A 12,298-nucleotide genomic window follows, 5' to 3' on the forward strand; every position below is an offset into this window, starting at 1 on the left:
TGTTACCACATCTTGCACAAGCCACTCCCACTCACTCATCAGAGTGAGTCTGGCTGTCTTTATCAGACCAGTTTATGGGGCACCTAACATCCCTGATAACAGTATATGGCACTGTCATTTGCATTTATTAAAAATCATCATTAAGATTTTTTCCAGCTCAAAAACAACATTTTATTGAGGTAGCTCTGATTATATATGGGAAAAAAATAAACCTAGACCATGATATTTTTTTAATCAAAATTACTCAAAATGAAATATTTGTGTAGCTGACAACTTTCAGGGTTGGTCAAGAATGTGATTGTTTAAATATGTCTTCCATTCCTTCATTCTTACACAAATCTTTAAAAGAAAATGGGTGTGGCAAACCGACACTCAGCCTATTCTATCTGGAGTCAACTCGGAATCCCTGTCTTGTAAGACATACACATCTCTTGACACTATAAACCATATGGTTGAGGGTTTTTTCTTCCTCATTTTAAATATGACTTCTATCCATCAAATGTAACAAAGTTGACAGGGCTTAAGACATAGCACAGAAAAGAAGGAAGGACTATGCATTGAATAAAGGGTAATATCTTCTGAGCACCTATTATATATCAGGTATTGTACCATACATTTTCTGTGAGACAGATGTCACCCCTAAATTTCAAATGAGGAAACACATTCAGAGATGTTACATAAGTGACCCAGGTCACACTGCTAATTATATGGATGTTGGGATTCATAATCTGTCACTAAATTCCAAGCTAATGTTGTTATATTGTGCTGCCTCTCCAGCATGTTAAAGCAGGATAAGTTTTCAAACAACCACAGAGAAGAGGGTGTTGAACGTGACCATAAAATCTGCAAGTGTGCATTATAAAAGACTATGACAAATAAAGTTAGAGTTAGTTCATCATAAGCCTGAGCTTCAGTTCTCTCAACATTTCACTGTACACTTATGAATATATCACCCTAGGCAGAGAATCCAAACTCATAAGCATATTCTTGGAATTTGCCATGGAAACCAGGTCAAGATTCCATTTCTTCCCCAAAATGCCCAGAGGTCTTTCATGCCTCCCATTATTCTGTTCCTCATTCTCTATCCCTTTCTCCCATAAAGAGCACAGTTTCAGCCTATGCCTTTCAGAGTCCTGATAGCCTGGAGGGATGGCAATGGATACAATGGCTCATGGATGGCATCATCCCCAAGGAGGTGCCAGGCAGTATGATATCATGGCTGCATTTCATGGCATCTTCCACACATGTGCTGCTGCCTTCACAGAACACACAGTACTACAAATATCTCAGTATTGCAAAGAATGGCCCTACTCTCTTTTCTACACTCCTGTCTTTTGTCCTCTCAAAAATTGTTACATTTGATGAATATAGAGCATATTTAAAATGATTTAAAAAAAGAGTTATTCAGATAGCTTATAGTGTCAAGAGGCATGCCAACTCTCACATGATAGGAATTCCAAATTGATTCTAGATCAATGTTTCTTTGGCACTATTGGCATTTTGAGCCAGATCGTTCTCAATAAGAATTACTAGGTGGAGAGGTCTGTATCCCTCAATCCCAACCCTCTTCCCCTAGCTAAGTTCTACTCATCCTTCAGGTTCCTGCTTAAACATCACTTCCTCTGAGTGGTTTTTCCCAACCTTCCTATTGGGAAGGGTTCCGAACCTGTCAACTCTAGTTGACATATCCCCTCCAATGTATTTCCAAGGAACCCCGAACTTTGCTCACTGAACATGGTGTTGTAATGGTCTGTTTACTTAGATGGTGGAACAGAGAATTTACATAATGTTCTGATCCAGTCTATTCTATTTGTTGCTTTCCCAATATAATTACTCATTCATTGCTTTTGTCCCTCTATAGCATCTTTGTCAAACTATCATCAAGTCTCTACCTTCACACCTTCAATAATGAACCCACTACCTTTTAAGACCTTCATTTAATCGCTGAAGAGTTAAAAGTGTGTCTTAATAGTAACTCCCAATATTTCTTCTTATAATTTCCTTTTGGTCCTGGCTTTACCACTGGGAGACACTTTTAGAATGACAGGTAGATGTAAGCAACTCAGAATTGTTTAACATTCTCAACCCAAGCTGACCTCTGCCAACTACTAATCTTTCTTGCATTCATATCTCTTTGGCCAGTCAGCTGTGTATATTCAGGAAATACAGATTCTTGCTTTCTGAATGAGAGATGTATGATAAGAAAGGCAAACCACAACAGGGATAAGTAAACTTCTTCCGGGCCCAGCCTAGGAAACAGGGTCTGGGTCTGGGTTCCAGGGAGATTCAGAAGGAGAGTTATCAACTATGCATCATCTGGAATCAGAAGCCCCTCTGCTCCTGCCCAGAGTTTTGTGAATCCTCTTGAGATACCAAGTAGAGGCAAACTCTGCATATACTCTGGGAATTCCAGATGTGTATACAAAGCCTCAAACCTGGTCATTTGCCCAAGGCAGGTGTTACGGACTGAATATTTGTGCCCCCCCCCCCCCAATACTCATAGGTTGAATCCTGACTCCCAACATGATGGTATTTGGAAATGGGGCTTTGGGAGTTAACTAGGGTTACAGTAGGTCATGAAGGTGGAGCCCTCATGACAGGAATAGTGGCCTTATAAGAAGACAAGGAGGAGAGAGATCTAAAATGTGCTTCCGCTGAAGGAAGGCCATGTGAAGACACAGTGAGAAGACGGGCACCTGCAAGCCAGGACAAGAGCTTTCACCAAGAACCAAATTGGTCAGCAACTTGATCATTGACTTCCCAGCCTCTGGAACTGTGAGAAATAAATTTCTGTTGTAAAGTTACCCAGTGTGTGGTATTTTGTTCTGGCGGCCCGAGCAGACTAATACAGTAGGCAACCCAGAAAGAAGTTCACATGCACAAAGGACCATGAGGAAGGTAAGCAGCAAAGTGGTTGCCTCCGCTCTCTCATCTCAGGGCTCTCACCTCGCTCAGGTTACCAGCAGCTCTCCCTCACACAGCCAGGATGCTCAAGGAAACATGTTTCTCTCCCCAAAAGGTGGTTCCCCTGGTACCATGCCAGGCTCTCTGCTCTCCCTGAAGCCAATTCGGACCACCCAACACCTGCACTCCAGAAGTTCCCACCATTTCTCAGAAAGAAGTAGTTACATTTGCATCTAGCCAGCAGCACCCTTACTACTTAAATACCACTTCAAGGTCTCTCTCAGAAGAAAAGCTTGTCTTCCCTAGGGGCTCCTGTCTCTAATCTCACTTCCCCTAAATGTTTCTCCACACTGCTGCCAAAGGGGCCTTTCTAGAACACAGATATGATCTTGCTACTCCCCTGTTTAAAGCTTTTTGAAAGATTGCCCACTACTTTTAGGGTAAAATCTCCTTTATCAAACTCCTCTGTACTGCCCCTGCCCTCTTCCTGGGGGTCATAGCTGACCACTCACAATTTTGCCCCTAAGTTATACATCCCACACATTTGGAAGTTCCCCAAAGGTCCACACTCCCTAATACTGTTGTACGTTTGCCTGTGCCAGCCCCTCTGCCTGAGATGGCCCCTTTCCCCATCCTCATCACCTCTCATGGAATAGTCTATGACCTGCCCACCCCAATCCATATCCCCTCGGCTGAATCAGCTGTCCCTCCTTTATATTTCTACACCTCATATGCTTGCTCCTAAAATAGGCAACACATCACAAACTTCTCTATCTGTAATTTAATCTACTCATTTCTCCACCCCACCTATAAGCCAGGAAAATTATCAGTCTTTATTTGTAGCCCTCTCACTCAGTACAGAGCCTGGCATATAGTTGGTACTCATATATGGTTTTTGAATGAATGAGTGAATGAATGAATGGCCTGTGATGATAGAAATAATGAAAATCTCACCATCATGACAATTTCTACAACCTCCATGATTAATGCTACATTAACCTCTTTCATATATCTCCTTCCAAATCACAGCAAGTTCCCAAATCCATGAACCACTGTCACTGTCCAAACCAGTGACTGCTAGCCACATGTAGTTTTTAAGTTATTTTAAAATTAAGTAAAATTATGGGGCGCCTGGGTGGTGCAGTCGGTTAAGCGTCCGACTTCAGCCAGGTCACGATCTCGCGGTCCGTGAGTTCGAGCCCCGCGTCGGGCTCTGGGCTGATGGCTCAGAGCCTGGAGCCTGCTTCCGATTCTGTGTCTCCCTCTCTCTCTGACCCTCCCCCGTTCATGCTCTGTCTCTGTCTCAAAAATAAATTAAAAAAAACATTAAAAAAAAAATTTTTTTAATTAAGTAAAATTTTATGGTCATACTAACCACTAATGACTATCATGCTGAACACTGCAGGTATAGAACATCTTTATCACCACAGAAAGTTCTATTAGACAGTGCAGGTCTAGGACAAGGCATATGAATTTGGTTTACAAAGCAGAGAATACATATACCTTTTCTCCCAGGAAGATCAAAATCTAACCTAGTTGATTCTGGTTCATCAGAAATTAGCCACGCATTTCTGTCTTACCTATGGTTATGAATATTCATTTTTGTGTATATGTAAATTATTTCTGTTATGATAAACAATTATTTTAAAATTTCTTGCTCCTTAAAATTATCCTCTTTTTTTTTTTATAATTGCCATATGGCTCGCTGATTTACAAGGGTGTTAAGAGACTTAATTAATGTTTATTTGGAGCTTTGCCTGTCAAGGTTGTTATTAGAGGATCCATGGAGATTCTGCTTGTAACAAAAAGTTGGGTGGAAAACCCTAGCTTACTTGAACAGAGGCATAAAAACAATGGGAAGAAGTCTCTAGTCAGATTTAATTTATCACTTTCCTTTATCACCTATTTATTGAGCATGTACCATGTGTTTAGCAGTGAATGGCAGAAGGAAAATGTGGCTCCTGCTGGAAACTTGTCATTACTTCCTAGTAATGGAATTCCTGGCATCCATCAAAATTGCTATTACTGGTAGTGAAGCTATAAGGAGATGAAATGGAGATGTGGAGGGTACTGGCTGGTGGCTCAGGCTATCCCTGCCTTGATGGGATCACCATAACACTGGTCATTATCTGTGTGGTTCTAGAACTGAATTATGCCCATATACCTAAAAGGGATGGGTAATCATCATCAGAATCTTCATCACCATCATCATCATCAACATCATTATCATCATCAACATCATGATGATAATCACTAACACCTAGATAGTATTACTATGTGCCAGGTACTGCTCTAAGCCATAAATAATAATCAATTACTTGCCAAATGTGACAACCATTTCCCAGTGACCCAACACTAGTGTTTGCATCTATTCCAGAATCCTGGTAGCTTGGGAACTTGCTTTAGAAGTCCAGCGGTTGTTTGCTAGGCTTTGACTGCTATAGAATGCATGAGATATCTAGCACCCTCACCTTACCCTATATAATTAACATAGTTCCTAGGGCAGCTGCATAGTTCTTTCACTTATTCCACCTTTTAGACACACCTGATTGGTCAACGTGGACACTTGACCCAAACGGGCCATAAGGCTCCTCCTCAGGATACGTAACCTAGGACAGGAGAAAGGACAGTGAGTCCACCTGCAGTGGTGAAGGCTATAAGGCAAAACTCAGAAGATATGGGTGTCTATTTTCTCCCCCATTTGGAGAAAGTATGTAGGAAGAGAGGCAGAATCCAGCACATGGGAGAAGCAAGGAAAGTCCTAGCCATGTTCAAGCTCCTGATCCCCAAGTGTCCTGAGTCCAACTTCATCTCTGATCCTCCTATCAGCTTACAGCATTCATCTCTTCCTTGGCTTCCACACCAATAAATCTCTCTTTTGATTTCAGGTTATTCAAGCTGAATTTCTTTTACTTGCAACCAAAACAGTTTTGACACAGATGCCCTCAGAATAGGGTCCAAGCCCCTTAGCACAGAGCAAATGCCCTGCCTGACCCAGGCCCTACCTTCCTCACCAATGCCATGCCCTGCCATTCTCCCTCTCTCAGTGCCCAGACTACACCATGATCACTCTGTCCTCAGGACTTTCTTGCATAACTCTCAACTAGAAGCTCAATGATGATAGCGGCTGTGTCTTTTTGTTCACTTCTTTATTCTCAGGGACTAGCAAAGTGTCTGTCATACAGTTGGGGCCTAATAAATACTTATGGAATGACTTCACGAGTCAATACATCAACAGAAACTGAATAGTCCTGATGAACTTTTCGCCCAACCACTGTGAGGGCCTGTGGAATATCCCTGCCCACAACAGGAGCACTTCTCTAGGTCAAGAACACTGTCTCCCAGATTTTCAGACCTTCTCCCCTGGACAATGCTGGCACTCAGTGACAAATCTGGCCATAAGGAACTCCCCCTGAAATCTCACTTGAGACCAGCCTTCTCTATCAGCAAATTTCCTTCAAGCAATGACCCACGGTTAAGTTTCAGCTACAGCCAAGTTAATGCACACAATGATGGAGATTCTCCAGTCTGACTGAGGCTTGATAGACTTAGTACTCCACTCCTTTTTACTGACTGCCTTTTACTAACTTCCCATTTTATGGGACATTTCTGTAGAGAGCAGATCTCATTCTATGACATTTTTATTCTTCCTAATTTCACTCATAGGAAGAAGGTAAACTTGACTCAAAGCTCTAGGGTTTCCATGCCTGTTATCACTCATCATTGGAATCCCTGTCATTGAAATGACTACACCAGCAGCTGCAGCAGCCACAGGCACAGAGGTGGGGTCGGCCCCACCAGCAGCACCATCACCATAGCAGCAGTAGCAACAGCAAACTCAAGGCAGGGTGGAAAGTAACATTTAATTGAGATCTTTTTTTTTTTCTTCATCATTTAAATCCATGCAGACCCCTTTTATCAACTCTCTTCCTCTTTGTTCCCTGCCCTGCCCTCTCTTCACTTCCCTGTGCTCTCAAGATCACTGCTAAAGTGGCATTGAAAGCTGTCCCTTTCCCTGGGTCCTAATCCCCTCCCCTTGCCCCCAAAGTCCTTCTTAAGCAGGTTGGCACCTGGCCCCAGCCTGCCCTCCAGTGTCCTGCTTTGATGGCAGATTCCTGGGCTGTGCAGCTGACAGTTTGGATCCCTTGGCTGGCTGCCAGGGTATTCCACTTCTCATTACTTTTCTCACTGCAATTCATTTCCTTGTGATTGGAGACAATTAGGATGCCAACAAATGGCTGGTCCAGCCCTGTTTGGCAGTTACATAACCACAAATAAGTATGCACTGCCCCATCGGAAGCAAGTGAGCTGCTAATGAGGAAGATTAATTACAAAGCGAGGGTCACCCCCGAATGGCCCCTCACCGCATTTCACCCACTGCTGGAGAGAGGCCAGACACCAAAGCCTTGGCTGCAAAAATCAAAAAAACTGCACAGGGGCCCATTTTGAGAGAGGACTGCCAAGTCCTATTTATGGAGGCAGAAAGGGGTGGGAGGGGCACAGTTGTCCCATCCTTGAGAACCTTGTGGCATGATCCCCCAAAGTCATCCCAACAGCAGAAGATTGACACGCTCTGCACCTCTTGGTCTATTTGCCATACTTCCTTCTTATTTCCCCCTGAATGACTCATGGCTTTGAGTCTTATGTTTCCTGCTTCAACATGCTAAGATACATCCTGGGGCTTATCTTCGAGGTTATTCAATTCTCCCACATCTCTTAGTGGACTGTGCCCTGATGAACTACCAACCAGCCATACGGAGTGTCCTGGGAAAAAGCAGCACAGGGGAATCCAATCGGCATCATCTGTGGATCCAAGCCAGATCTTTTCCAATAAGCCATATCTGGGCTACCCAAAAGTTTTCCCTTTCATACCTTTCCATAAAAACCTAGGCAAGAGCAGCTTCTTTGACACTTTCTCCCTCTTCAAGCTGCCACAAGTTATGTCAAGCATGACTTCTGAGGTCATGAATGGGAAGACAAGTCCCAACATCAGAAGTTGGGAGAGTCAGGAGAACATCTTTATTCTGAGCATGAGGTGAATTGGGCATGTGGCTCAGAGTTAGGGCTAAAACAATAGGAATTGACTGGAAGTCCACTTTGTAAATGACAGTAATTCCGACTGATTGCAGGAATCTATCGAGGCCTTAGCTCCTATGTGCACCTCTTCAGAGTTTTCTTGTGTATTATAGGTAGTAAAAATTGTCTTCTCCAGTTCTCTTTTGTCCATTCCCCTCTCACACATTGACAAAATGAGAATAATCACTGCACAAAGTTTTACTTCTTTCTTATCCTCCAAAACTACACCATCCAAGGTTTGCTATACTTTTGATTGAATAATAACATACCAATACCAATAAATGTTTCCAGATTTCTTATCGTAAGACCATGTCCATTTTCATCAAATGCCAAAAAATGTACCTTTCTAAAATACTATAAGTGTAATCTATTAGCAGGAATCTGAGGGTCCCACCAAATTCCCCCTTCACCCCTCATTTTTAGTTTACAATATGGACTTAGTCCCTTCTCCCATAAGGATACAATCTTTGGCCTTATAAGAAAATTATTTACATATTTCAGTTATCTATGACTCTGGTGGAAAGTTAACTCAATATAAAACTGTTTTAAGACGTAAGGACCAGCGAGTATACAGTGCAAGGTAGGAAGTAGCAGAGAATGACGCTGATGGAGTAAGCACAGGCCAAATAATGAAGGCTAAAAGATTTGTACCCTATGTTGTAGACAAGTAGTATACTTAACATGTTTTTATGTAGACAAATGATGATACTGTTCAGATGCACACTGTCAAAGGCATACCCGGATTTATACACAATTCCCCAACCACCATCTATAAATCCCCCTTTCCATTCCTCACCAAGGAGCACTGCATTATGCAATTGATTTAGGATAATGTTATTGTAGAAATAAATATGTATCTACAGTAATATTCAAACAGATAAATCAGTCACAATCTTTAGGACGTTAACTCATTACTAACAAGTTTCTGGCAACATGCAGAAATTTTTACCTGTTTTGGTCACTGATGTACCCTCCCCCCAAAACACCTTCAACAGTAACAATACATAATAGATGTTCAGTAAATACTTTTTGGATGGGTGGATCGATGGATTTGCCTTGCAACTAATGTGACAAACCAGTGTGTTATGCCACCAGGGGCTGAGAATGACCGTGGCCAGAAAGTTAAGGATTGACAGGATCCTATGCATGTTTTTGAAACACCACTCCACTTGCTGTGTGAAGGACAGGATAAGAAGAGCCCAGCAGCAAGGAGTCCTGTTAGGAGGTCAATGCAGTGACGCACATAGGAAATGATGAGTTCCTGAACCATGACAGTGGCGATGGGGCTGGAGAGGAAGGAATGGATCCAAGAAACATTTAATAGAAGTGAACAAAACTTAATCAAAGAAACTTTTTCCCATCATGTCTTTGAACAGGATTAATTATGTAGGTCAGAGGCAAGGACTGGGAATGTTCATCATACTGAAATCATAGTGGCAAAGCCCAGCTGCCATTATTATATGTTGGCAGAGTAGGAAGTCACCTCCATATTATAATGTCAGGAGCACGTGGAGGAGTCGCAATCCAAAAATATCTACACCACCCACTGCCTGAAATTACACCATTAAAGCGTTTCTTGCTTTTAATCCTCACCTCTCCAGATGACTTTAAAACATGCTAATATATTTGAGAAGAGGGAGAAGGTATATTTATGGGGTACAAATAATACATTAGGCATTCTACATAGTTCTGTCGAATTCTCACAATGACCTTGTGATTTTAATATTGTTAAGGGGAAACTGAAGCTCAGAGAGAAACACACATAAGTGGTAAAGCCGGGGTTTGAGCCCAGGTCTTTGTAATTTCCTTTTTCTTGAGAGAATGGTGACTGATACCATCATAATGATTGTTACTACCACTATGTCTGTTTTGTTCTTTTTACAAATATGAGAATAGTGGGCCCAAGAGAAGAGGAGGTGGCAGAAGCTCTGAGAAGTGAGAATGGTGCAGACAAGACGGAATAAGTTTGCAGATAATAAACATATTTAACGTCACAACTTTCCCTAAGACTACACTTTAGTGCAGGCATGGGTGGGAAAGTGGCTGGTAAGCATCAGTGCCACACAGATCAGTGTGGTCTGGGATTCTGAGCACTCTCATCCTCATGAGCTACAAGTTACCAGATCATAGCAAGAGCTCCCAGGACAAGGTGCCTGTGGTCTTGAAATAGTAACTAAATCCAGATCAGGAAGCTGAAAATGGAGTCAGGAAGAGTAATTTCCTCCATATTTCCCAGATAAATGGAAAGAAACTAGCTGGCCCTGACCCTAAGGATACTCCCCACATTTAGAAATTTACTTCTCTCCTGAAGATTTTTTCATTTGACTAATTCTTTCTTGTTTCTCTCTTTCAGACCTCAGTATTCTTCTACATCCGAGCAGTCCTAGAGTCCTACTTCATCTCCCAGAACTTTGCTTTCTTCCTATTTTTTCACCTGGGTACTTCTAACATCTAATAGGAGCTGGGTTATAATATCACACTTCACCAGCAGAGGCTGCCAGCTACGTTGTCTTAATGTGTCCATGATGTTAAACCTAAAAATAAGTTAATTTCAGTTTATTGATATGAAGATATATCCTGGATTAAAAGTTTATAAATCTGAAATGTGTGCATTGAGTTTATTTTATCTAGCTATACAGAGGTTAAGCTCAGAAGAAGAGGGGCCAAGGTCAGAAAGCAATGAGAGACTAGGCAGGACCAAAACCAAACATCCGGAGTGAGAGCAGAGTGAGAGCTGGGTCAGAACCAAACTGGGCCAATCACCAGGCTGAGCATGACCCAGGGGCATCAGACCCTCACTGATTAGATCTGTCAACTCCCTCAGAATTAATCAGGACCTCTAATTCATGCTTACCAAATTTACAAGACACTGATTGATAAATCAAATGCTGAGCCATTAATTTTCAGAGAAAAATTTAAGCGATCATTGGTCTGGAACCCAGGACCTCCTCTGGACAGTGCTAGAGAAAAACTGACAATATCTTGGTCTCTGGCCCTTAACTTTTCCAGATCCTTTGGAACATTTTCCTCTGTGGGTAATACTAAATACATGTTACATGCTGGTTACCTGGTTAAGTTAAAGCTTGTACTGGTCTTCACATTCTAGAAAAACCTTCCTGAGGCTATACTGAATTTTCACAACAGTTACATCCACCCACTCTCTCTTTCATTCAACTAATACTTATTGATGCCTACTATATGCCCAGCAATGTGCTAGTGTCTGGACATGTAACTGGTAAGTGAGAGTGGCATGGCCTCAGGTCTTATGAAACTTACATTAGTTTGGGGAGACAGACAGCCAATTAGTTTGGGGAGACAGAGAAGCAAAATCACTAGAGAGTGCAGGAGGGGTATGAAGGCATGGTATACTGCAAGAAAGGATAATAGATGGGGCACCCGGGTGGCTGAGCCAATTAAGCATCCAACTCTTGATTTCAGCTCAGGTCTTGAGTTCACGGTCCTGAGTTCAAGCCCCACTTTGGGAAAAAAAAAGGGGGGGGGGAGAAAGAAAGGATAATGAAAGCCCTCCTTAAATGGGGTGAAAATGTGACTTTTAACCTGAAACCCGAAGAAGCCAACCTTACAAAGATAGATAGGGAAGGTATAGCAGGGGCTGTGATTCCAAGCAAAGAGAAGGCATATGCAAAGTCTCTGAGCTAGGTAAGAATTTGATGTAAAAGATGATCAGTGCTGCTGGAATACAATGATCAAGGGAAGTACACTGTATGAGTTGAAGTTAGACAGGAGGCCGGGGACAGATCATGCAGAGCCTTGTGTGCTATGATAAGGAGTTTGGATTTTATTTGAAGTGAAACAGGAGTCATGGAAGAATTTTAAGAAGTAGGGTGATGTGCTGTGAGTTGAATATTTAAAAGATCACCCGGGCTGCTGTGTGGAGACTGCATTGTGACTTAGGTGAGGGAGGTGTCTTTTTAGAGGAAAGGAAGTAAATTGAATGGTGAGACATTTAGAAAGGAGAATTGACAGACTTACTGATGGACTTGATGTGAAGGAGGAAGAAAAGGATGGTTCCTGGCTTTCCAGGAGGTGGTGGGACCATGAACTAAGAAAAAGAAAAATTATCTTCTAGGAAAGGTTTCTTTTACCAAGGTCAATACTTCATGCCCTCAAAATTCTGGAGTCAAGACTTGTATATACTAGTAGAGATTCTCCCCCCCCATCCTGTCCCCCCCAGCAAATCTCCAGACTTATTAAAATCAACTACAAAAGGCCAAACCGAGCAGGTGGCACTCATGATCCTCCTACAGACACATCAGCTCAAATAACAATTGTTAAGGACGGACTCTCTCCCATTTTA

General features: G+C 42.2%; 1 protein-coding gene across 1 annotated transcript in view; it reads right to left on the reverse strand.

Moving 5' to 3' along the window:
* LOC123600471 overlaps positions 1-12,298 on the reverse strand; it is a 121,226-nt gene that overhangs the window by 44,000 nt on the left and 64,928 nt on the right. The window lies entirely within an intron of this gene.

Source organism: Leopardus geoffroyi, chromosome D1 (genome assembly GCF_018350155.1).
Source record: "Leopardus geoffroyi isolate Oge1 chromosome D1, O.geoffroyi_Oge1_pat1.0, whole genome shotgun sequence".
Lineage (NCBI taxonomy): Eukaryota > Metazoa > Chordata > Mammalia > Carnivora > Felidae > Leopardus > Leopardus geoffroyi.